The following is a 26,620-nucleotide window of genomic DNA, read 5'->3' as shown; positions in this document are numbered from 1 at the left end:
TGTCCACTCCACTGCAAAGCTTGCTCTTGACAAGGTGTAGGATAGTGGCGATGGAGATGGAGTCTGGGCTTCAGTCTTGATCTCAAACGGTCTTGGACTTTTTTCCCCCCAATCGGTGAGGACTGCCGCCGACATCTTGTTGCGTAGGAATTGTAGCACGTTGCTAAATATCTCTGGGCAGCCAGCCTTTGACAGGGTCTTCCATAGCACTTCCCGATTGACTGAGTCAAAAGCCTGGTTAGATCGGTGCAGGCCATGTACAGTGGTTGATGTTGTTCCTGGCACTTCTCAAAGTTGTCGAGCAATGAAAGTCCTGTCTACTGTTCCACAGTTTTGTCGGAAGCCACACTGGCTTTCTGGAAGGATTTCTTCAGAGAATGGGAGAAGGCGACTAGTGAGGATTCGGGTGATGATCTTCCCAGCATTGAGTAGGGAGATTCCTCGGGAGTTCCCATAGTCAGCTTTGCTTCCTTTCTTGAAGACGGTGGCGATGACGACATCCGAGGTCAGCAGGAATTTCTTCTCTGTCCCAGATTTTCAGTAACAGCTGATGGAGATGACAGGGATTTCCTCCAAGTTTGTACACTACACTGGGATGCTGTCCATTCCTGCAGCTTTCCATTCTTCATACGTTAAATGAAAGTTTCAACTTCATCCATGCTTGGGTAGGAGTCCAAGATCATCTTTGATGGGGAGTTAGATTTCTTCAAACACATCCTCACCTATGATTGTATCACACTTTGGGAGTTCTTTGGCCTTCGATGGAGAAAACACTTTTTATAATAATAACTTGTCACAAGCAGGCTTCAATGAAGTTACTGTGAAAAGCCCCTAGTCGGCACATTCCGGTGCCTGTTCAGGGAGGCCGGTACAGGAATTGAACCCGCACTGCTGGCCTTTTGCTTTCCGTCTCTCAAGAAGATTCCGTCCCTGACTCCGCACTAGTTTGAGACCTAGGGTATTGGATCCATATATTGCCTTGGGTGGCAGTGAAGAAGCCCCAGGTGTCATGCTTGTAGGAGTTGTAGCTCCTTAGCAAGTAAGCATAGCAAACCACAGTTTGAACAATAGTAATGAGTTGATGGGAACATTATTGTACCTGAATGACGAGCTTCAATGGGTCAAAAGGCTATGCCTGACTTTGCATTAAAATCTGGTCTATTACGTGTACATACATGCCAACCCATTTCAGGGTGAAGAAAATATTTGTTGGATAGTTGCATGAAAAGTCACAACAAATAATTCACTCAAGGGCCAATATCTACAACATTCCAGGTAGTCTCTAAACATAGTAGGCCATAAGGCACATTTCTAGTGACTGTGTCATTCAGATGTCTACAATGGGCAAAAAATCAAATACAATATTTAAGTTATTAAAAAAAAAACTCCAAATAATTCCGGCATTGAGGATAGCATATGAAATGAAAAAGGATAGTTAATATACATTTGGAAAGGATTTTGCATTAGTGAGTTGTACTAATACCAGTTCATTTTTAAAAATTATTTTACATGATGCGGATTTCGCTAGCTCGGCCAGCAGTTGTCCATCCCGAATTGTCCTCGAGGTGGTTTTGGTGAGCCATCTTAGACCGTAAGATATAGGAGCAGAATTAGGCATTCAGTCCATCAAGTCTGCTCCACCATTTGGTCATAGCTGATATGTTTCTCATCCCATTCTCCTGCCTTGTCCCCGTAACCCCTGATCCTCCTATTAATCAAGAACCTCGCTCTGTTTTAAAGACAAGTGATTTAGCCTCCACAGCCTTCTATGGCAATGAGTTCCACAGATTCACCACCCTCTGACTGAAGAAATTCCTGCTCATCTCAGTTTTTTTTTTTAAATTTTAGAGTACCCAATTATAATTTTTTTCTTCAATTAAGGGGCAATTTAACACGGCCAATCCACCTAACCAGCACATCTTTGGGTCGTGGGGGTGAAACTCACGCAGACACGGGGAGAATGTGCAAACTCCACACGGACAGTGACCCAGGGCTGGGATTCAAACCAGGGTCCTCAGCACTGTAGTCCCAGTGCTAACCACTGTGCCACTTGCCACCCTGCTAATCTCAGTTTCAAAGGATCGGCTCTTCAGTCTGAGTGTCTTCTTGAATCACTGTTACCCATGAGGAGTAGGTTCACCCACAACACTTTGGGAGTAAGTTCGAGGATTTTGACCCAGCAACAATAATATAGCTCCAATTCAGAATGGTGTGTGGCTCTGAAGGGAACCTGTGGTGGTGTTCACATACATCTTCTGCTCTTCTCCTTCTAGGCGGGAGAGGTTGTAGGTTTGGAAGGGGCTGTCAAAGGAGCCTTGATGATGTTACTGTGCATCTTGTACATGGGACACACTGCTGCCACTGCACGGTGGGGAGGGAGTGAATGCTTAAGGTACTGGGTGTAGTGCCAGGCACGCAGGCTGCTTTGGCCTGGATGATGTCAAGGTTTGAATGTTGTTGGCGATGCACTCATCCAGTCAAGTCTTGTAGATGGTAGACGGGTTTTGGAGAGTCAGGTGGCGAGTTACTTGCCGCAGGATTCCTACCCGGTGACCTGCTCTTGGAACCACAATATTTATATGTTTTCTGGTCTATGGTAACTCCAGGATGTTGATAGTGGGAGATTCAGCAGTGGCAACGCCTAGGGAGATGTACAGATTCTCTCTTGTTGGAGAGTCATTGCACTTGTGCTGTACGAATGTTACTTGCCAATTGTCAGCTCAAGACTGAATGTTGTCCAGGTTTTGCTGCAATCAACTCAAACTGCTTCACTACCCGAGGAATTGCGAATGGAGCTGGAGATCGTTGATTGATGATTCTGAACTTATTTTGGAACGGAGGCCATTGATGAAACAGCTGAAAAGGTTAGGCCTAGGACAGTATCCCGAGGAACTCCTGCAGTGACGCCCTGGAACCAAGATGATAGACCGCCAACCAGTCAACCATGTTCCTTTGTACCAGGTATGACTCCACCCTGTGGAGTTTCCCCCCTGCCCCATTGACTCCAGTTTAAAAAAATTATTGAACAGTTTTCATTTCAACATGGAAAAGCAGATATTACGAAGTACAGTATTAAAAAAAACCAGACCCAAGTACACAAAACCCACCCAGGAAAGAACCACCCTCCCCGACAATGAGAACTAAGAACTTAAACCCCCTCCCTGCCATCTCCCCTCCAAACAGCTGATCGTGATTTGCTCTTAAAGTAGGAAATAAATGGCTTCCACCTCAGGTAGAACCCTTCAACCAACCCCCTGACTGTGTACTTGCCCCTCTCTAGATGCAGAAGTCCAATAAGGTCACATAAACAGACCGCACTGGGCGGAGCAGCAGATATTGCCTCCAGGCTATCAGTGAGGTAAAGGCAAGAATATCCACCTTCACCCCCATCTGCAACCATGCCGAGTACTGCACTCAACTGCAAAAAATTAAATTTCATTGTACGAAATTAACTTGTCAAACTATGTACACTGGATCCCCACACCCTGCCAAGAAACATCAGTTGCCTCTTTTTTGGATGCACCCCAGATGGTGATGATGAGCCAAAGGTCAAGGCTCCTGATCAGTGTGAAGAATTGCTGACATAGTGTTCAAGAAGAGATCCAAAAACGTACCATCCTAGGACACAACCAAAACATGTGGGCGTGATTTGCAGGCCCCAAAGAACACAGCTCACGCCCATCTTCCACTCCCGAAAAGAAACTGCTCAACCTAGCTTTAGTTAGGTGAGCCCCATGTACTACCTTGAGCTGAATTGGACTAAGTCGTACACGGGAATGTGGAGCTCACCCTACGATGGGCCTGATACCACACGTCTTAGTCTAAAATTGGCCTCCGTTCTCCCTCCCATTTTGCCTGTACCTGATCTAGCGGGACCACCTCCATTGACAAGATTTGCCCATAGATGCTGGAAATGCTCCCCCAACCAGACCCCGCAAGTAATAGGATCCTATTCAACAAGGAGGGTTGCGAAGTCGAGGGGAATGCAGGAAAAGCTCAAACAAAATCACGCACCTGGAGGAAACAGAACAAGTTCGCCCCAGAAGTTGGAACTTTGTCAATAATACCCCCAAACTAGTAAACTGTCCCTCTTAAAAATAGATTCCTAAAACACCCAAGGTCCTGACCTAACTGTTGCGTCTAAACCCAACAGAACAAATAGATTGGTTGTCACAGATAGGGGTCAGCATTGACATGGAACCTAATCTGTAATACTGTCGAAGTTGCCACCATATTGAGTAGACACTGCCATCGGGTTCATGGAGGACCTCATCGGAAAGAGTGGATGCAGACCATTGCCAAAGCTCTGAGATTAGAACCCCAACAGGAGCTTGCCTCCATCTGCCCCCACATGGGGCCTGGCTCCCCAAATCAACCCATTACCTTCTTGTTGCTGGCTGCCCAATGATAAGCCAGTCGGTTGGGTCACGACAGGACCAACCCTCATTCTCTCTCTCCCCCCCTCCTCCTCCTCTCTCAAGAAAAGCCGTGCTGAGTCTTTGGGTCCCAACCTGCCCAAATAAAATGTCACAATCTTACTAACCTGAGCAAAAAAGGATTTGGGGAGAAAGATCATGAGGTACTGAAAAATAAATAAGAACCTTGGGAGAATATTCATTTTTACAGCCTGGATCCTACCTGCCAAGGACAGAGAGTGGTTATTCCACTTTTGCAAGTAGGACCTCCCCCTACTCACCAGACTGGTGTAGTTCAATCTATGGAGCGATGGCCATATTAGTTCCCCTCCCTGGGGATAACCGGAAAACAATCACTCTTTTCCAGGTTCAGTTTGTATCCTGAAAAGGAACCAAAGCTCCGGAGTAGTTTTCTTATTTCAAACACAGATGAGACTGGGTTCGTAATACATAGAAGCAGGTCGTCACCATAAATTACAGGTGGCACTGTAACACAGTGGTTAGCACTGTTGCTTCACAGCACCAGGGTCGCGGGTTCGATTCCCGGCTTGGGTCACTGTCTGTGCGGAGTCTGCATGTTCTCCCGTGTCTGCATGGGTTTCCTCCGGGTGCTCCGGTTTCCTCCCGCCGGTCCTGAAAGACGTGCTCGTTAGGTGATTTGGACATTCTGAATTCTCCCTCGGTGTACCCGAACAGGCACTGGGGTTTGGCAACCAGGTGATTTTCACTGAACTTCATTGCAGTGTTAATATAAGCCTACTTGTGACACTAATAAAGATTATTAAAAGGAACACCCAATGCTCCCTCCCCTCCAAGGATCTCAGCACTATCGACAAAGGCTCAACAGTGCAAACCAGGAGCGGTGACAAAGGACATCCCTACCTAGTACCCCTACTTAATGAGAAATATCCTGAGCTCAAAGTGTTGGTGTGTATACTGGGGCACTGTAAAGCAGCCGGACCCACAAATGAACTTCTGCCCAAGACCAAATCTCCCCAAGGTCTCGAAGAGGTATTCCCACTCTACCCTGCCGAACATTGACACTAGAGGTCCTTGACAGCACACTTGGTCAAAGGCAGCCTGGAGGTCAATGGCAATCTTTGACCAAATACTAATACAACTTTATATTTATTTAAATCTACATTCTTGACTAGTGTTTCAGTGAATTATTTTGCTTCCACTCCACTGTAGCAGTATCATTCCTAGCTGATCAAAACTGCAGGGTTTTTTCCTATCAGAACATAATTCCTAAACATAGTTTGCCATGAACCTCACATTTCCTCTTATTAAAGACTACTGACCATTGCCCTGTCACTTACATCAGATAACTAAAATCTATAATTATATAGAACCTTAAATGTGATGAAATATTCCAAGGCATTAGAAAGCAGGACAGAGCCACATGAGGAGATAAGTCAGATGACAAAACTTGGTAAATGATAAGGAGCGGCATGTGGGACAGTGGTTAGCACTGCTGCCTACGGCGTTGAGGACCTGGGCGTTAACCGGAAAACAATCACTCTTTTCCAGGTTCAGTTTGTATCCTGAAAAGGAACCAAAGCTCCGGAGTAGCTTTCTTATTTCAAACATAGAGGAGACTGGGATCGTAATACATAGAAGCAGGTCGTCACCATAAATTATGGGTGGCACGGTAGCACAGTGGTTAGCACAGTTGCTTCACAGCACCAGGGTCCCAGGTTCGATTCCCGGCTTGGGTCACTGTCTGTGTGGAGTCTGCATGTTCTCCCGTGTCTGCAAGGGTTTCCTCCGGGTGCTCCGGTTTCCTCCCACCGGTCCTGAAAGACGTGCTCGTTCGGCGATTTGGACATTCTGAATTCTCCCTCAATGTACTCGAATCCCGGCCCTGGGTCACTGTCCGTGTGGAGTTTGCACAGTCTCCCCGTGTCTGCGTTGGTTTCACCCCCACAACCTAAAGATGTGCAAGTTAGGTGGATTGGCCACGTGAAACTGCCCCTTAATAGGAAAAAAAAAAAAAAATAGAATTGGGTACTGTAAATTTATTTTGATAAAAATAAGAAAAAAATAGAGCTGGTTTTAACAAGTGTCTCAAAGGAGGAAAATGATATAGAGGGGGAGAGAATGCCAGAGCTTGGTACCTTGACAACTGATGACACTGCCTGGTGGCACATTAGGAATGCACAAAAAGCCAGAATTAGAGATTGCAGACATCTTGGGACAGTTGTGGGGCTGGAGTAGATAACTGAATTAGGGAGGGACAAGGCCATTGAGGGATCTGAAAACAAGGGTCAGAGGTTTTTAAAATCAAGATGTTGGTTGACCAGGAACCAATGTAGGGCAGCAAGCACAGGGCTCATAAGGGAAATAGGAATTGCGACGAGTTAAGATATGAGCAGTAGAGCAGAGTTGAAATGACCTCAAGTTTATGTAAGGTTGGGCTGCACATTGGGCAGTGGTTAACACTGGGACTACGGCGCTGGGGGCCCTGGGTCACTGTCCGTGTGGAGTTTGCACATTCCCCCACAACCCAAAGATGTGCAGGTTAGGTGGATTGGCTATGCTAAATTGCCCCTCAATTGGAAAAAAATGTAATTGGGTACTCTAAATTTATTTTTTGTAAAGTTATGTCGGGTTAAATATGGGAGATCAGTCAGCAGTGCATTGGAATAGTCAAGTCTAGAGTTAACAGAGACATGTCAGGGTTTCAGCAACAAACTAGCTCAGCAGCAAATGAGCTGAGTCAGGGGTGAAGAGGAGCCATGTTACCGAGGTGCAAGCAGTCAGTCTTAATCCTGGTACAATTGTGAGGTCAGAAGAATTGTCTTGTACTTGATAGTGAAGACGATACCGGTTGACTCCAGAATGATATTAATGGTCTGGTCGAGTGGACAGAGAAGTGGCAAATGGAATTCAATCTGGAAAATACGAGGTCATGTATTTAGGGATGGCAAACAAAGCAAGGGAATACTCAATAAACGACAAGATATTGAAAGGGGTTGAGGAAGTGAGAGAATTTGGCAGTGCATGTCCACAGATCCTTGACAGTGTTAATATTAACTGTTAGTATACAATGGAGAATAACACAGCAGCTCATCTTTTACCTTTCACAAGTTTATATAACTTCATATAAATCCCCACCACAACTGTTCCAGCCCTGTCCATTTACTCTTGGAGATTGAGCCAATAACCATTACCTGCCTTTAATAATACCACTCACCTGAAGGAGCTACACTCCGAAAGCTAGTGATTCCAAACAAACCTGTTGGACTTTAACCTGGTGTTGTAAGCTTACTGTGTCCACCCCAGTCCAATGCCGGCATCTCCACATCATGTCTTTCATAAGGCAATTTTCTTAACAAATGTAATTATCTCAGCATGCACTTGCTGATACTTTTGCAAAAGTGGCCAAGAAATCATGTGCAGCACGTTTCTTCATTGGGTGAGGTGTTGAACACAAAACCAGGGATGTGGGTAGCAAGATGGCACAGTGGTTAGCACTGCTGCCTCACAGCTCCAGCGACCTGGATTCAATTCCGACCTCTGGGGACTGTGCGGAGTTTGCACTTTCTCCCAGGTCTGCGTGAGTTTCCTCCGCGTGCTCTGGTTTTCTCCCGCAGTCCAAAGATGTGCAGGTTAGGTGGATTGGCCCTGCTAAATTGCCCCTGCTAAATTGCCCCTTAGTGTCCAAAAGATTAGGTGGGGTTACTGGGTTAGAGTGGTCTTTCCAAGAGCCGGTGCACTCAATGGGCCGAATGGCCTCTTTCTGCACTGTAAATTCTATGATCTATGATAATGATGGAACTGCAAAACACTGGTTAGGCCATCGTTCTGGACAAATTACAGTAAAAGACATAATTGCTTTGAAGAGAGTACAGAAGAGATTTACAAGAATATTGACAGGACTTGAAAATTACAACTAAGGAAAGATTGGATAAGTGAAGGTTGTTTTCGTTCGAACAAAGGAGGCGAAGCAGTGACCTAATTAAGGCGTATAAAGTTATGAGGGGCCTAGACAGGGTAGATGGGAAAGACTTGTTTCCCTGAACTCATGGGTCACTTACCAGCGGACATCAATTTAGAAGGATGAGGGGGGACCAGAGGAAAATCAGTTTCATCCAGAAGGTGGTGGGCATCTGGAATTCATTGTCTAAAATTGATGGATGAGGCAGCAATGCTCAATTCACTTAAAAAAGATACTAATATCTGAAGCGCAGTAACCTGCAAGGCTACAGACCAAGTGCTGGAAAATAAGATTAAAATACTTGAAAACGTACATAGAGAATAGAAGCAGGAGGTGGCTATTCGGCTCTTCTCCGCCATTTATTATGATCATGGCTGATCAAGTTCAATACCCTCTCCTCCATATCCCTTTACCAAGAGCTATGTCTAATTCATTCTTGAAATTACATAACGTTGTGGCCTCAACTACTTGCGGTGGCAGTGAGTTCCACAGATTCACCACTCAATAGGTGAATAAATCTCACCTCACCTCAGTCGCAAAAGGCTTACAACTTATCCTCAAACTATGACCCCCTAGTTCTGGACTCCCCCGCCATCGGGAACATTTTTTCTGAATCAACCCTGTTCGAATTTTATAAATTCCTATGAGATCCCCTCTCACGCTTCTAAACGGCAATTAATAGAATCTGAACCAATTTAGTCTCTCCTCATATGACATCTCGCCATCCCAGGAATCAGCCCGAGCTGCATCCCTTCCAAATAGAGAATATCATTCTCAGAAGGACGGCAAAACTGCACATAAAATTCCAGATGTGGCCTCACCAATGTCCTATACCATTGCAGTAAAACATCCCTATTTCTAAAATCAAATTCTCTCGCTATGAAGGCCAACATACCATTTGCTTTCTTTAGAGCCTGCTGTACTTGCGCGCTTACTTTCAGCGGCGCTTACTTTCAGCGGCTGATGCACGAGGATAGCAAGATCTCGTTGAGCATCTACCGCTCTCAATTTACGCCCATTCAAATAGTAATGTGCCTCCCATCTTTCCTACTAAGCAATAACCTCGTACATTTATCCACATAATACTGCATATGCCCACTCACTCAGACTGTACAAAATCCACTGAAGCATCTCTGCATCCTCCTCACAGCTCACCCTCTCATCCAACTTTGTACCATCTGCACATTTGGAGATAATACATTTAGTTCCTTAGTGAAAATATAATGTGAACAGCTGGGGTGCCAGCACGGATCCTTGCGGTATCCCACTAGTCACTGCCTGCCAATCAGAAAAAGACCCTTTTATTCCAATTTTGTGTTTCCTGGCTGCTAACCAGCTTTCTATCCATCTCAAAACACTAACCGTAATCTCATGTACTTTAACTTAACATATTGATCTGCCATGCGAGAGAGAGACCTTGTCACGTCTTCTGAAAGACTAAATAAACCAAAGCCACCAGTTCTCCCTGGTCAACTGTGCTCGTTGTATCTTCAAGGAATTAGAATAGATTTGCCAACATGATTTCCCTTTCATTAAGCCATGCTGACTTGGTCCGATTACACCACTGATTTCCAAAAGATATGCTATGAAATCCTTGATAATGGACTCTACACTTCCTGACTACCGACGCTAGGCTCACTGGTCTATAGTTTTCTCTCTACCTCTCTTTTTGAATAGCGGGTGTAATAATCCACAGAAGGCAGGGGTTCCGTCACCACACCAGTATTTATTTGCAATAACTTATATACAAGAGCAGCTCCAAACAGTGCTGCTAGCATTCCAGTCAACTTAAGACTGCCTCACAAAGCCTACACGTATGCTTATATGGGCCCCCTCAATGAGCTAGCATTGAGGGAGCTCATACTCCAATTGGCCAACCAATAATGCCAATTGGAGGTCATTACACCCCTCCCCCCAAGGTCTGAGGAATTCCTGCCAGCTGGCATTCCTCTGAGCTTCTTCCTGCTCCTCCTGTCTGGGTCTGTCACCAGTGTCGTCCGCCAGGTCGTTCTCCGACGTGGGTGGGGTGTACCCTATATGTGCCCGTCTTTTCCTTGACGACCTCCTTGGAAGTTGTACTTCCTCCTCCTCGAGAAGAGGTGTCGCGGCGGCCTCGTCGAACGTGTCCATCTCAGACTCTGACGACTGGATGACGGGGTCTGGAGAAATTGCTCGGGCTGGGGTGCGGGTATCTTTCCCGTCTGAGCTATCCCAGCTTGAGGCGGTCCTGCTTAGACTGCCTCCAGGTGTGGTTCCGCTACCCTTATTTGGTCTAGGTGTTTCTTCAGCACCTTACCTCCTATCGAAACTTTATATGATATGGGCCCTGTTTGGGACTCTACCGTGCCTTTGACCCACGTTGGTCCATTCCCATCCTGGAAATGTCTCTGCTGTCGACTATTATCATGCCCCCTGCGTTGGACCTCCTGTTGTTTCTCCACTTTCCCCGTTAAATTTGGGAAAAGGAGACTCAGCCTCGTTCGCAGCCGCCTTCCCATTAAGAGTTCAGCTGGCGGTATGGCCGTTGTGGAATGCGGTATGGTCCTGTAATCAAACAGCCAGCGGGAGAGCGGTGTGTCCATTGACGCTGCCGGCTGCTTAGAGTCCCGCTTTTAGTGTCTGGACCGCTCCCTCTGCCAGGCCGTTGGATGGTAAGGGGCCGTTTTGATGTGGCGGACTCAGTTTCCCTTTATGAATTTTCCAAATTCCCCACTTGTGAATGCCGTTCCGTTGTCCGACACCAATACCTCCGGAAGTCCATGTGTTGCAAACGAGGCCCTGAGCTTTTCAATCGTCGATGCTGTGCTTGCCACGTTTACCCGGTGGACGTCCAACCATTTGGAGTGGGCGTCCACTATCACCAAAAACATTGAGCCCATGAAAGGGCCGGCGTGGTCAATATGCAGACGGGTCCACGGTCTGCCTGGCCATTCCCACGGGTGCAATGGCGCAGCTGGTGGCACTCTTCCCCTGTTGGCACTCCTGGCACCGACGTACCAAGGCTGCTATGTCTGTGTCCAATCCTGGCCACCAAACGTAGCTTCGAGCTAGCATCTTCATTTTAGACACCCCTGGGTGTCCGTGATGTAACTCGGTTAAGATTGCCCGACGGCCCTGAGCTGAAACTATTACCCGGGCTCCCCATAATAGGATACCGTCTTCTACGGTTATTTGGTCCCTTCTGCTCCAGTATGGGTGCATCTGGGGCTCCACTGGTCTCTCCAGTTCCCCTGTTAGCAGTAAATGCTTCATCGTGGCTAAAACTGGGTCTTTTTGCGTCCACAACCGAATATGTTGTGCGTCCACTGGTAGGGTGTCCAAAAAATTTAGAGTCATTACTGTCTCCTCTACTTTCGGTATTAGCGGCTGGGTGTCTGGGAGGGGAAGTCTGCTCAAAGCATCTGCATTTGCTACTCGCGTTCCCGGTCTGTGCTCCAGAACGTATCTATATGCCGCCAGTAGCAACGCCCAGCGTTGGATTCTAGCTGATGCAATCGGGGGTATTGACTGGTCTTCTTTTAATAACCCTAATAACAGCTTATGGTCCTTCACTATAGTGAATTTCCGCCCGTACAGATACTGGTGAAATTTTTTTTTACTGCAAATATCACCGCCAGTCCTTCCTTCTCGATTTGGGCGTACTTTCTCTCAGCCATCGCCAAGGTCCTCGAAGCATAGGCTATTGGCCGTTCTTCCCCATTCCTTCCTCTATGGGCTAAGACGGCTCCAACCCCGTAAGGTGATGCGTCACACGTGACCACCAACGCCTTCCTTGGGTCATAATGCTCTAGGACATTTTCGGATGACAGCTGTTCCTTAATGTCCCTAAATGCTCGGTTTTGGCAGGCGGACCATTTCCATTCTGGTCCCTTTTTTAGTAGCTGGTGGAGGGGTTCTAGGATGGACGCCCTATTTTCAATAAATTTGCAGTAATGTTACCAATCCTAGAAATGATCGTAGCTCCTGGACCATAGTGGGAGCTGAGGCTTCTTTTATTGCCCTTACTCAGTCTTCCACTGGGTGTAAGCCTGACACGTCTACTTTATATCCCAGGTACAGCACTTGTGGGGCCAGAAAAACACATTTTTCTCTCTTCAGCCGTACGCCTGCCTTTGCAAAACGCCTGAGCACTTCCTCCAAGTTCCTTAAGTGTTCCCTGTTTGTCCTACCCGTGATTAAGACATCGTGCAAATAAATCGCCACCTGCGGTAGTCCCTGCAGAATATTTCCCATCGTACGCTGGAATATAGCGCAGGCACTCCGAAGGGTAGCCTCGTATAACGAAAAAGGTCCCTTCAGGGTGTAGATCGTAGCGAACTTCTGGGAGTCCTTGTCCAGTTTTAACTGCAGGTAGGCGTGGCTCATGTCCAGTTTCGTGAACAAAAGCCCACCTGTCAATTTGGCATATAGGTCGTCTATTTTCGGGATTGTGTATTTGTCCAGCAGTGCGTATTTGTTTACCGTCTGTTTGAAATCTCCACAGAGGCATATCGAGCCGTCTGGCTTCAAAATTGGTACCACCGGCGCTGCCCATCCGGAGAACTGTACTGGTCTGATAACGCCGTCGCGCCGTAACCTTTCTATTTCGACATCTACTTTCTTCCTTAATGCAAAAGGTACCGGCCTGGCCTTACAAAATTTCGGAAGGGTTTCTGGGTCCACGTGCAAAGTTGCTTTGGCGCCTATACTTTCCCCCAAACCTTCTTGGAAGACCTCCGGGTATTTTTGGAGTACTCCACTCAACTATCCGCTTCCACTCTGGAAAATTTTCACCCCATCTAAGTTTAGGTCTTTCAGCCAGTTCCGTCCTATTAAGTTCGGTCCGGAGCCCTCTACTATCGTAAATGGTAATCTGAGCAATTGTTTGTCATATTCCACGGGTACATGAGTCGTGCCTAGAACTTCCAGGGGTTCCCCCGTGTAGGTTTTAAGTTTCGTCGATGTTTTTGTTAGGGTTAGTGGCTGGAGTCCATCGTTGATTTTTTTAAATGCTGCCACTCCCATTACTGATACGGCCGCACCCATGTCTATTTCCATTATTGTCGGCCGACCGTTCACCCGTGGGGTAATCTTAATAAGTTCCACTTTCTTCGTCGCAATATTATATAACTGTTCCCCTTCGGAGGAGGATGGGGCACCTAGGTTGTGTACTTCCCTGCGTCCCCACCTGCTATTCCTCTTTTGCCATCTCCTTCTAGGGTTTCTGTCGCTGTTACTCCACTCTGTCTGGTGCTAGAAACGGTCCTTCTCTGTTGGGGGAGCCTCAGCCGGTAGTTCCCTCTGTCTCGTTAGTCCTAGCAGACTTGGGGGCAGTTCTGGGGTTTTCCTTTGGCCCTCTGTTCCTCAGGCCTTTCCTGAGGGCGGCTATCTGGTAGCTGGACCCATTGTGGTAGTCCCTCTCCCAGGTATCTACCTCCATTGGAGTGCCCTGTAGTTCCTGCGCCCCACTTGCTGCCTTTCTAGGGACAGTGCGAGCTGCAACGCCCGCCTGCAGTCTAGCTGCATTTCCGCCAACAGGCGCTTCTGTATTTGGAGGTAATTTATGCCACACACTAACCGGTCCCGAAGCATTTCATTTAGCGTCGGGCCGAACTCACATTTTGCCGCCAGCCTTCTCAGGCGGGTCAAGAAATTTGTGACTGACACGGTCTTCCCGCTTCGTTGTGTATAATCTGTACCTACGCAAAAGGAGGGGTGGTTTTGGGTCATAGTGCTCTTCCACCAATTTCGTTAATTCTTGGAAAGGTATCGTGTCCGGCGTATCGGGATAAGTTAGACTACGTATAATGGCGAAGGCGGAGGGTCCGCACGCCGACAGCAGTATAACCCGCTTCCTTCCGTCCTTCGTTATTTCATTGGCCTGGAAAAAGTAACACATTCTCTCCACATACTGGGACCAGTCCTCAATAGTCGGGTCGAATGCATCCAACTTCCCAAAAAGAGGCATTTTTGAAAGAGCAGGGCTTACCTTCCGAGTGCGGCAGCTGGTCTCCGCAAGGTTCTTTGTTTACCTCGTCGCCACTGTAATAATCCACAGGAGGCAGGGGTTCCGTCACCACACCAGTATTTATTTGCAATAACTTATATACAAGAGCAGCTCCAAACAGTGCTGCTAGCATTCCAGTCAACTTAAGACTGCCTCACAAGGGGTTTTTCCTAGGGGCACTTGAGAAAGGAAAAACATAAACATATGGGAAAGTCAATATGTGCGGGAGGAACCCATTGTACAAAGTTCTGTATTATGTTGAATTGATATATTTATGTCTTGCTCTGTGGCTTTTCTTTTTTGTTACCGGAGGGAGGTTTGAATGGTTGAAAACTTTTGTTCAAAATTCTGAACAAACATTTTTTTTTTTTTTTTATAAATTGGCCAACCAATAATGCCAATTGGAGGTCATTACAGCGGGATTATATTAGCTGCCCCAATCTATAGGAACCATTCCAGAGTCCAAAGGATTTTGGAAAATGACCACCAATGGATCTACTATTTCTAGGGCCACTTCCCAAAGTACTCCGGGATGAAAATGATCAGACCCTGGAGATTTATCCACCTTCAATTAATTTCCCCAAAACCATTTCTTCACCAATACTAATTTTCTTCAGCTCCTCACTGAAACTTGTGTTTCTCAGAACTTCCGGAATATTATTCATGTCTTCCATTGTGAAGACAGAAGCAAAGTACGAATTAGTTCCTCAGCCAATACTTTGTTCCCCATTATTGACTGTAAGGGGCCAACATTAGTTTTTAAATCAATCCATTTCTCTTTACATACCTATAGGAACATTTAAAGTTCCTGGCTAGCTTACATAGAACATACAGTGCAGAAGGAGGCCATTCGGCCCATCGAGTGTGCACCGACCCACCTAAGCCCCCACTTCCACCCTATCCCCGTAACCCAATAACCCCTCCTAACCGTTTTTGGTCACGAAGGGCAATTGATCATGGCCAATCCACCTAACTTGCACGTCTTTGGACTGCGAGAAGAAATCGGAGCACCCGGAGGAAACCCATGCAGACACGGGGAGAATGTGCAGACTCCACACAGACAGTGACCCAGCAGGGAATCGAACCTGGGAACCTAGCGCTGTGAAGCCACAATGCTAATCACTTGTGCTACTGTGCTGCCCATTCTTACTGTATTTGCCCCTTTTTAATCATTCGCTTGGTCTGCCTTTGCTGAATATTAAACTGTTCCCAATCCTCAGGTCTATTGTTTTTTTCTAGCTAATTTGTATGTCTCTTCTCTGAATCTAATGACGAATGTGATATAAAATAGTTACTTTAAAGATATTAGTCACTGTAATGTAGATATAGGCCGGTCTAATTTATGTTAGTTCACAGACAAAGGATTTCAGAGAGCATGGCAAAAGAGGGGGGGATGGGGTGTTTAGAGAATGAGGAGGAAAGGATGCTGGGTAATAAGAGGCCAGGGGAAGGAATGAGAAGTGTGTATGGCCAGGTCAGGAGGGGTATAGGATGACCTTTGGGAATCGTGTATGTGAAACTTGATGCCATTTGAATGTGTTGGTAGAGATATCTTTGTTCTACAGAATCACTCGAGAGAAGAGTCAGACTTGCAAGTTAAATAAAAATAACTAATGCTATGCCTACAAATCCATCTCGAGTTTTATTGAGGCCAGATGGGTAAAGAATTTATTAATTTCTCACTAATACCAGCTCTAATTTTTCTTGTAAGCCATGGTTTGGCCACAATTCCCTTTCTACTCTTGCACCAAATAGGAATAATCAATTTTTGGAGCTCATACATTTGTTCCTTGAATGCCTATCCACTGTCCTTCTTTTCAGTAATGTTTCCCAGTCCGTCATAGGCAGCTCATGCCTCATACCATCATGGTTACCTTTATTGAGGTTCATGACCCTGGTCTCAAAATCAACTACCTCACTATTCACCTTGATAAAGAATTCTACCATATTATGGTCACTCATCCCCAAGGGTTCTCTCAACTAGAATACCAACTAATCCTGTCTCATTGCACAACACCAAGTCCAAGATGGCTGTTCCCTTGTTAGTTCCTCAAAGTAACGGTCCAGAAAACCATCCTGTATACACTCCAGAAATTCCTCCACTATTGTACTGGGACTAATTTGAGTCACCCAAACTATATGCAGATTAAAGTCACCCATAATCACAGATGTTCCTTTATGACATGCATCTCTGATTTCTTGTGAGGAATTTCAAGGATTTATGTGAACTAATGAGGTGAAACACAACCGAACTGCCTCATATCACCCATCTTCCAACGGTCTGGCAGAACAGTCATGCAGACGTTTAAGCAAGGTATTTTTAAAAAAACAGACTGCTGGATACGTGATACAAAGCTGGCACGATTCCCGTTTACTTACTGGACCACACCACGTACAACTGCGATAGCACCAGCAGTGCTACTGATAAGCCGGAATCTCTGGATGCACATTCCCTAACCTTAGTGGGAAGGAAGAGAAGCAGGGGTATCACAATCAACAAATGTGCTACAGAGGGGTTAAACCTGGGGACATGGTGCAAGTTCGTAATTTCAGCAACGGTGCCCAGTGTTCCCAAGAATCAGTAAAGAGAACACAAACAGTCTCTTACTCAATCAAGACAGAAGATCGAACATTGCAATAGCAGATAGACAATCTCAAAGGCAGGGAGCCTGCCCCAGAGCAAACCACATTGGATGAATTTATCCCTCGCCCTGCCTGCCACGAACCAAGGAGAACTCCCCACCAGAGACCTGTGCTGAGGTCAGCAGGGTGCGGATGATTCAGCAGTGGATATGGAAACGGAATCCTCAGTATTTTCAGCAGACATTATGCTTGGATTTGGACCTCCGGAAGGACCCCTTCAAGCTCCCTCCCACATTTCATGGGCAGCACGGTAGCACAGTGGTTAGCACAGTTGCTTCACAGCTCCAGGGTCCCAGGTTCCCAGCTTGGGTCACTGTCTGTGCGGAGTCTGCACATTCTCCCAGTGTGTGCGTGGGTTTCCTCCGGGTGCTCCGGTTTCCTCCCACAATCCAAAGATGTGCAGGTTAGGTGGATTGGCCATGATAAATTGCCCTTAGTGTCCAAAATTGCCCTTAGTGTTGGGTGGGGTTACTGGGTTATGGGGGTAGGGAGGAGGTGTGGGCTTGGGTAGGGTGCTCTTTCTAAGAGCCAGTGCAGACTCGATGGGCCAAATGGCCTCCTTCTGCACTGTAAATTCTATGATGTGAACAGAAACTGGCAACCTCCGTCCCTTTGCTCTCCCTTTTATTCGGACAGATTGAATTATGATCCCTCTGTGAAATTCAGAGATATGAAAACCAATACTCCAATGGCTTTCCATGGCCCATTCCTCTCCCAAACTCCATGGCAATGTGAATCAGATGAGTTTTGCATCCAGGCAAAAATGCTGATTAACCTGTTTTTAAACCCCAAACTCAATTCTATCTTTGAGCTTGAAGTGAAAATGAAAGTCATCATAGTCTCAGAGGAACACATGCTGTTCTCAGAGAGAGAGCTGACTGGTGGTAATTTAACCTGAGGGTCACCACTCCTCAGGTGAGGGGCAAGGTAGAGAAGACCTTCATGGATAACATAGAACATAGAACAATACAGCACAGTACAGGCCCTTCGGCCCACGATGTTGCACCGAAACAAAAGCCATCTAACCTACACTATGCCATTATCATCCATATGTTTATCCAATAAACTTTTAAATGCCCTCAATGTTGGCGAGTTCACTACTGTAGCAGGTAGGGCATTCCACGGCCTCACTACTCTTTGCGTAAAGAACCTACCTCTGACCTCTGTCCTATATCTATTATCCCTCAGTTTAAAGCTATGTCCCCTCGTGCCAGCCATTTCCATCCGTGGGAGAAGGCTCTCACTGTCCACCCTATCCAACCCCCTGATCATTTTGTATGCCTCTATTAAGTCTCCTCTTAACCTTCTTCTCTCCAACGAAAACAACCTCAAGTCCATCAGCCTTTCCTCATAAGATTTTCCCTCCATACCAGGCAACATCCTGGTAAATCTCCTCTGCACCCGCTCCAAAGCCTCCACGTCCTTCCTATAATGCGGTGACCAGAACTGTACGCAATACTCCAAATGCAGCCGTACCAGAGTTCTGTACAGCTGCAACATGACCTCCCGATTCCGGAACTCAATCCCTCTACCAATAAAGGCCAACACTCCATAGGCCTTCTTCACAACCCTATCAACCTGGGTGGCAACTTTCAGGGATCTATGTACATGGACACCTAGATCCCTCTGCTCATCCACACTTTCAAGAACTTTACCATTAGCCAAATATTCCGCATTCCTGTTATTCCTTCCAAAGTGAATCACCTCACACTTCTCTACATTAAACTCCATTTGCCACCTCTCAGCCGAGCTCTGCAGCTTATCTATATCCCTCTGTAACCTGCTACATCCTTCCACACTATCGACAACACCACCGACTTTAGTATCGTCTGCAAATTTACTCACCCACCCTTCTGCGCCTTCCTCTAGGTCATTGATAAAAATGACAAACAGCAACGGCCCCAGAACAGATCCTTGTGGTACTCCACTTGTGACTGTACTCCATTCTGAACATTTCCCATCAACCACCACCCTCTGTCTTCTTTCAGCTAGCCAATTTCTGATCCACATCTCTAAATCACCCTCAATCCCCAGCCTCCGTATTTTTTGCAATAGCCTACCGTGGGGAACCTTATCAAACGCTTTGCTGAAATCCATATACACCACATCAACTGCTCTACCCTCGTCTACCTGTTCAGTCACCTTCTCAAAGAACTCAATAAGGTTTGTGAGGCATGACCTACCCTTCACAAAGCCATGCTGACTATCCCTGATCATATTATAAATTTCATATTATAATCTAGATGATTATAAATCTTGTCTCTTATAATCCCCTCCAAGACTTTACCCACTACAGACGTGAGGCTCACCGGTCTATAGTTGCCGGGGTTGTCTCTGCTCCCCTTTTTGAACAAAGGGACCACATTTGCTGTCCTCCAGTCCTCTGGCACTATTCCTGTAGCCAATGATGACATAAAAATCAAAGCCAACCTTAGCCCATACCGGAATTGGACCCTTGCTGTAGGCGTCATCCTGCATCACAAACAAGCCATCTAGCCAACTGAGCTAACCAACCCCCAGCCAGAGCTTTCACACAGATTCGTTAAATCTAGCATTCCTAAAAGCTCCCTTTGAGATTTGGAGATAGTTTGCCAAAGTCAGCATAAATGCTCTTCATTGTCTACAGGTTTGAAAGATGTTAATATGTTTTATGTTCTTCCCTGTGAATCAATCTGGGCCTCACCATTATGTGAACCGCTCCATTTTACCTTAAACTAAACAGTCCCAAGACAATCTGACAACCTTCAGATTTACAACATAGAGAACGTCATTTGTGACTTTGTTCAGAGTCAACTCGGTACTCTGGCAGGGTGGAAACCTGATTTGAGGGATTCAAACATGGGAGTTTTAGAAAACATGGGAATGGATTCCTGAAGCGCAAATATTTTGCAAAGGGAGATTATCAATTGGATGGTAGTTTGAAAGGACAGAGTGGTCAGGGGTGTTTTTTGAGAGGGGTAATGACAGCAGATTTGAAAAGAGAAGGAAAAAACATCTGAAGAGAGAACACCATTTACAATATTGATACTGTATGGGGAGTTGAACTGGAATAGGATCAAGAGAACAGGAGGTGTGAAGCATGGCTAAGATGAGCTCAGAAGGCATATAGAATTTACAGTGCAGAAGGAGGCCATTCGGCCCATCGAGTCTGCACCGGCTCTTGGAAAGAGCACCCTACACAAGCCCACACCTCCACCCTATCCCTATAACCCAGGAACCCCCCCCCCCCCCCCCCCCCTCAACACGAAGGGCAATTTTGGACACTAAGGGCAATTTAGCATGGCCAATCCACCTAACCTGCACATATTTGGACTGTGGGAGGAAACCGGAGCACCCGGAGGAAACCCACGCAGACACGGGGAGAACGTGCAGACTCCGCACAGGCAGTGACCCTAGTCATGAGTCGAACCTAGGACCCTGGAGCTGTGAAGCAATTGTGCTAACCACTATGCTACCGTGCTGCCCTCAATGGGGAGATAGGAGAAAAATGAGGGGAAAATACAAGTTCAGGGCGAGGGAAAGTAGGAGCATTAAAGGAAACATGGCTAAGAGGGCTAGTAGAAGTGAGGGATGTGTCAGAGACAGGTGACTGAATCATCTCAAGCTTATGACTCCAATGTCCATGAGCTCCCCACACTTGTTGGAGGTGAGGGTTGAGTAGCAAGGGCAAGGGGTTCAAGAAGACGGTCTACAGTCAAGAATAGCAAGAAGCAGTTTTGGCCAAGACACGGATCTGATAGTTTTAAGAGGTCCAGTCAAATCCAACAATGGATGGCTAAACCAGCTGTGAGTTGCACCTTTCAAGTCTGTGATCCTTGGACTTGAAAGTCGTACCAAGGGGAAGGGCCATGGTGAGAGAGAATGGGGGATCAGATAAATTTGATAAATGGCACACTGCCACTGGGACTATCTTGACTGCTTGATTGATGGAAGATGGGGAGCCAGGTATGGAGGCTTCATTAAGGGAAGGTGGCAGCACTCCTCAGTCAGGTTCCATTAAGGCCTGATGTTGCGGCAATCATTCACAAGTTCACGAATGGAAAGGCCACGTTCACAAGTGAACAGACATTCCAGAGGGAGATGTATAGAGGAGTGGTGAGAGCTAAGTAGTTAACAAAGTTTATTGGGTTGTCAGTGCAAGGGATGACTTGACAGAAAGACGACTGGCAAGGTTACCCCCCCTCCAAGGTTAGCCGTTAGCCACAATCGGCGGAAAAGTTGGTTTGGTTAACTGAGGTCAGAGTTGGTACGTAATGAGCCAGCCCAGCACCAAGTTTCTCGATGAACCTGTTAAAGGATGCCAAGAAAAGCACAGAGGAAAGATGAAGGCTTATCTAACAGGGAGTCAAGCCTGGGACAGCAGCAAGAGCAGGAAGGTCAAGAAATATCAAACGATTAGCTCAACAACTTCGGAAGGGTGGAATTAGCATGCAGCATCAATGAGTATTGTGTTGAGTCCAGAAGCTGGTTGAGAGTAGAGTACTGGAAGACGTATTGATGGAGGCATTTTCAAAGGAATGAAGATCCAGGAGGTATACAGACACAGTTGCAAAGTTAGAAGGCATTATAAAAATACGTAATATGCATTTATAGCAACTTTCAAGCCCTCAAATTTCCCAAAATACTTCAACCAGTGAATTACTTTTGAAGTGTAGTTATTTATGGATTCAAACATAGCAGTCAATTTCCATAAAGCTCCTCGAGATGGCAATAAGACAAATGACCTGTTAAATCTATCAGGTGGTGCGTGTTGATGAATGTATGTTGGCCAAAATATTTGGAGAAGTCACCTCTCTTATTAAAAACGTTGCAGGGAATTTGGAATTCCAAATGAACAGGAAGAACATTCGAAAGAATCATGGAATGGATAAACCACTGAAGGAAGCCAATCGGCCCATGTGTCCATACTGGCTCTGCACTCACCCAGTCCCACTCCCCTCTCTTTTCCCTGTAGCCCTGCCAACCTGGTCTGGCCTACATGAGACTCCAGACCCACAGCAATGCAGTTGACTCTGAACTGCCTCTAAAATGTCCTAGCAAACACCTCAGTTCAAGGACAATTAGGGATGGGCAATGAACGCTGGCCTTACCAGGGCCCCCACATCCCAGAAAGAATAAATAAATGTGCCTCGATCACACTTGGGCATCTTAACCATATGTTGTGAACAAATTCTCATGTCTCCATTGCTTTCTTCACCTTGAATCTATCCCCTCATGTTCTTTACCAAGAAAAAAGATGCAAGTGTTAATTTTATACGTCAGCCTGCTTCCATATGCAAGTACCCTTTTTGGTCCCTAATCTTTTTGCCGACAGAAAACTTCTGGATTCCCTTTCACATCAGATTGTCTTGTTTACTTTTTCACTTCCCCTCTGAACCTTCTCTGTTCAGCTGAGCAAATGCAGTGCCAGAGTCAGATGATATTAGAGATGGAATCAGGTACTCTTTGTGATAGCACAGTGTGTGGCTGGAAGCTTAACTCGGTTAAATAATGACGCCAAGGTTCAGAATTCTGGTTCAGCCAGGAAGGACAAAAGTTAGTGGCGAGAGAACTGTGTTTCTAGTGTGAACCAAAAACAATGGCTTGTCTTTCAAATGTTTGGTTGTCGAAAATGGGAAGAGAAGGCATTTCAGGTGATGTTGTGGTTGCGGTTAAATAGATAGGAATGCAGTCCCATCGCCAACCACATTAACAGGTCAAGCAGTGCAGTGCGGAGGTTAAGTTTACATTTCTTAGTCACATAGGATATCAGGTGACTGACCAGCTTTGTTTTGGTCCTGGGGCAGTAGCAAAAGCCACACTGGGAAGATTCAAATATGGAGTTCCAGGTAAGATGGGTATGGATTTGGGAGGCAACAACACGTTCAAGGACTTCAGAGGGGAGGAAAGTTTGAAATGGGCCTGTAGTTTATAAGGATAGTGAGGCCAAGGGTTGTTTTTTGGGGGAGAAAGGTAGCGACGACAGATTTAGAGGGAGGCACAATACATGGAGTGTGAAATTGGGTTGAGAGAGCAAAAGAAATAACGAAAGTTTTAGCAGACAAGGGCAGGACCTAATAGGAATAGGAGTAGAACATTTACTCTCTCGAACCTATCAAGTTCGAGAGAGTAAATGGTCTACTCCTGTTCCTATCCAACATTGCATGTTGAACAACCAGGTTAACAATGAAGAGGCATTAGAGGGATTAAGAGACAGAGGCAAGTGTCATCAGCATAAATGTGGAAACTGTTGCTGGGGACGAGAAGCCAATCAAACAGGTAAAATTGAAATTAACTATCACAAGCTCCAATGCGCTGGACAACACAGGGCATTGGAGGATGAAGATGTGATTGATCTAGATGGAATTACAGACTAGTTAGCCTATCAGTAGTAGCAAAAATGCTAAAGGATATAATAACAGGACAGTGTCAAAGTCAACATGGATTTATGGAAGGAAAATCATGTTTGACAAAAACCTACTGGGAATTGTTTGAGGACGTAACTAGTAGTATAGATAAGAGTAAACCAGTGGATGTGGTATATCAAAGCTTTCTGAAAATCAAAATAAAAGTCCCACACAAGAGACAAGCATGCAAAATTAAAGCACATGAGATTGGGGGTAATATATTGGCATGGATTGTGAATTGGTTAGCAGACAAGAGACAGAGAGTAGGAATAAATAATTATTTTTCAGCGTGGTAGGCAGTAACTAGTGGGGTACCGCAGACCCAGCTATTCATAATATACATCAATGATTTGGGTGAGGGAATCGAAAGTAATATTTCCAAGTTTGATGACTATTCCAAACTAGAAGGAATTGTGAGTGGTAAGGAGTATGTAAAGAGACTTCAAAGCAATTTAGACAAGTTGAGCGAGGGGGGGGGGGGGGGAAATAGATGCAGTATAAAAAATATGAAGTTATCCACTTCAGTAGGAAAAACAGAATTGCTGATTATTATTTAAATGGTGATAGATTGGGAAATGTTGATGTACAGTTAGGAGAGCAAATGGTATGTTGGCCTTTGTTGCAAGATAATTTGAGTACAGGAGTAAGGATGTCTTACTGCAGCTGTACAGGGCCTTGGTGAGGCCACAATGGGGTATTGTTTTCAGTTTTGGTTTCCTTACCCAAGAAAGGATTTAGAAAGTGCAACAAAGGTTCACAAGACTGGGTCGATTAGGCCTGTATTCACTGCAATTTAGAGGAATGGGTTTCTTATTGGAACATATAAAATTCTGACAGGGCTGGAAAGACTGGATGCAGGGATGATCGCTAGTTCAAAGGGTCACAGTCTCAGGATACGAGTGAAGCCATTTAGGTCTGAGATGAGAAGAGATTTCTTCACCGAGGGTGGTGAACCTGTGGAAGGCTGTGGAGGCCAGTTCACTGAATATGGAAAAAGATTTCTAGACACTAAAGGCGCCAAGGGATATGGGGACAGAGCGGGAGTGTGGCGTTGAGATGGAGGATCAACCATGATCATACCGAATGGCAGAGCAGGCTTGAGGGGCCAAATGATCTTCACCTGCCCCTATTGTCTATGTTTCGAAAGGCTGCAGAGAGGTAAAGGTATACTTAGGTAAACAAATGCAGCAGCCAGACGATCCACACCAAGGTCTCTCAAACAGCAAATGACTGAGCAGATAAACTGTTTTTCATGGTATTGGTTGTGAGACCTGTGGACAAAAACAATTAAGTTTTTTTGTATGAACCACATTGATTCCTACTGTAAATTCAGGTTGTCAGTTGCCACTAAAACTGGCTTACTTTTGCCCTACACTTAATTTGTGCTGGATGTCTCCTGTGGTTAAATTGTTTTTGAAAAGTGCAACTCAACTCAGGGACTACATAGGAAATTTCCTCTAATTTCCATTCTTTAGCTCGAGTGCCATATTAGGATGTCGAATCCTATGGAATTTGTGAAAACACTGAATTTTAATTTTCCATAACCTCTTTGTAAACTCAGCAAATCATATTTCATCAGCGTATTCATACAAAATTAAGCACAACAAAAAAAGGGACGAGGTGCTTCAAGTTCTGCCCCAATCAAGTGGATCACAAATCAATTAAATGTCCATTAAAATTTAAAGCTGCAGCTTAATCATGATTTTCTATGCCAGAATACAATAAAAAATAACTTCCTAATGCACCTAATCCTTTTTTTTTTTTAAATATAAATGCTTTCCTATTTTTCTTTGTAAACGCTTTTCAACCTTGATCAAATTCTTGTTCTTCAGATCTTCCCACTGGTTTCTCAAATGAAAAAGCAAAACCAAAACTAGTAATATAATATGGATCCAAGCAACAAAGACATTACCACAAAATGACAGGATTGGAGGCGTGTCCTCATCAATTTAGCTAGGCTGTCTTAATAGGTAGCTGTTGATATTCTTTGGGCGTTATTTTCTGGTCAGGTCTGAGGCAGGGCCCAATGCAAGCGAGAGTGCAGAATTTGGAGTTCCAGCCAAAATTCCATTCACTTTCAGCAACACCGGAAAATCCCAGCTGCAAACGAGAACCAAAGATTTTGGACTTTATCTCTTCTATAACCATGTTCCTCAGCTCAAATCGGCACCCAAGTCAGTAAGCTTTTTTAAAAAATTAATGCTGACAATTTGGGGATTTTGAGTAGAAAATTGGGGTTCCTAACTATGTAGGGTGGTTTAGATATATGTGAAGTTACACAGAAGTAAAGAAATAGTATTTAGATAAACCCAGGTCACGAACACTGTATATATTTCAGATCGTCTTTTACCAGTGCCATATTTTTTCTCACATTCCAAATGTTAAAGATTTATACTCCATCCGATGAAAGGTCAATTATCATAATTTCCCCTTGAATCCTTTTCAAAAATGCTGTTTTAGGAGAAGTAGGCAATTCAGCCCTTCGAGCCTGCTCCGCCATTCAATCAGATCATGGCTGATCTCTTCCTGGTCTCAAATCCACCTCACTGCCTGTTCACCATATATCTTTAACCCTTTTTTAAAAAAATCAGAAATATATCTATCTCCTTCTTGAAACCATTTAATGACTCAGATTCCATCGCACTATGGGGCAGCAGGTTCCACAAATTCACCACCCTCTGCGAGAAGTAGTTCCAACTCATCTCAGTTCTAAAGCTACTGCCTCTCAACCTATAAATCGGTGAGATCTCATTCTAGATTGCCCCACAAGGGGGAACATTTGGTCTAAGTATACTTTATCAATCCCTTTTAGTATTTTATATACCTCGATCAGATTCCCTCATCCTTCTAAACTCCAGCATGTACAAGCCCAAACTGTTTAATCTCTCCTCATACATCAACCCTTTCATCTCCGGAATCAATCTGGTGAACCTCCTCTGAACTGCCTCCAATATCACCACATCCTTCCTCAAACAGGGACACCAAAACTGAACACAATACTTTCATACTCCAGTCCTTTTGCAATAAACGCTAACATTCCATTTGCCTTTTAAATTACACGCTGTACCTGCATACTGGTTTTCTGCGATTCATGAACAAAGACACCCAGATCCCTCTGCCCAGTCGCATTTTGAATCTGCTTTTTAGATAATAATAAATCAGCCAAAATGGATAACCTCACACTTAATTTTGGCCCAATCTCCTTGCCCATCTATACCTGCCTGTAAAATGTTTATCTCCTCCTCACTGC

At 45.3% G+C, this 26,620-nt stretch overlaps 1 protein-coding gene across 3 annotated transcripts in view; it reads right to left on the bottom strand.

Annotated features, from left to right (window-relative positions):
* Positions 1 to 26,620, bottom strand: part of LOC140411009 (importin subunit alpha-7) — a 130,123-nt gene that overhangs the window by 93,246 nt on the left and 10,257 nt on the right. Inside the window, exon 1 of one of the 3 annotated variants that reach the window (XM_072499976.1) lies at positions 24,451 to 24,472. The exons of the other annotated variants lie outside the window; for them this stretch is intronic. The gene's annotated coding sequence lies outside the window, so the exon portion shown is untranslated. Of the gene's footprint in view, positions 1 to 24,450; positions 24,473 to 26,620 lie in introns of those variants that run through there. 3 annotated transcript variants of the gene reach the window in all.

Source organism: Scyliorhinus torazame, chromosome 1 (genome assembly GCF_047496885.1).
Source record: "Scyliorhinus torazame isolate Kashiwa2021f chromosome 1, sScyTor2.1, whole genome shotgun sequence".
NCBI lineage: Eukaryota > Metazoa > Chordata > Chondrichthyes > Carcharhiniformes > Scyliorhinidae > Scyliorhinus > Scyliorhinus torazame.
Note: the sequence above shows the minus strand (reverse complement) of the source record. Positions and strands in the feature narration are given on the sequence as shown.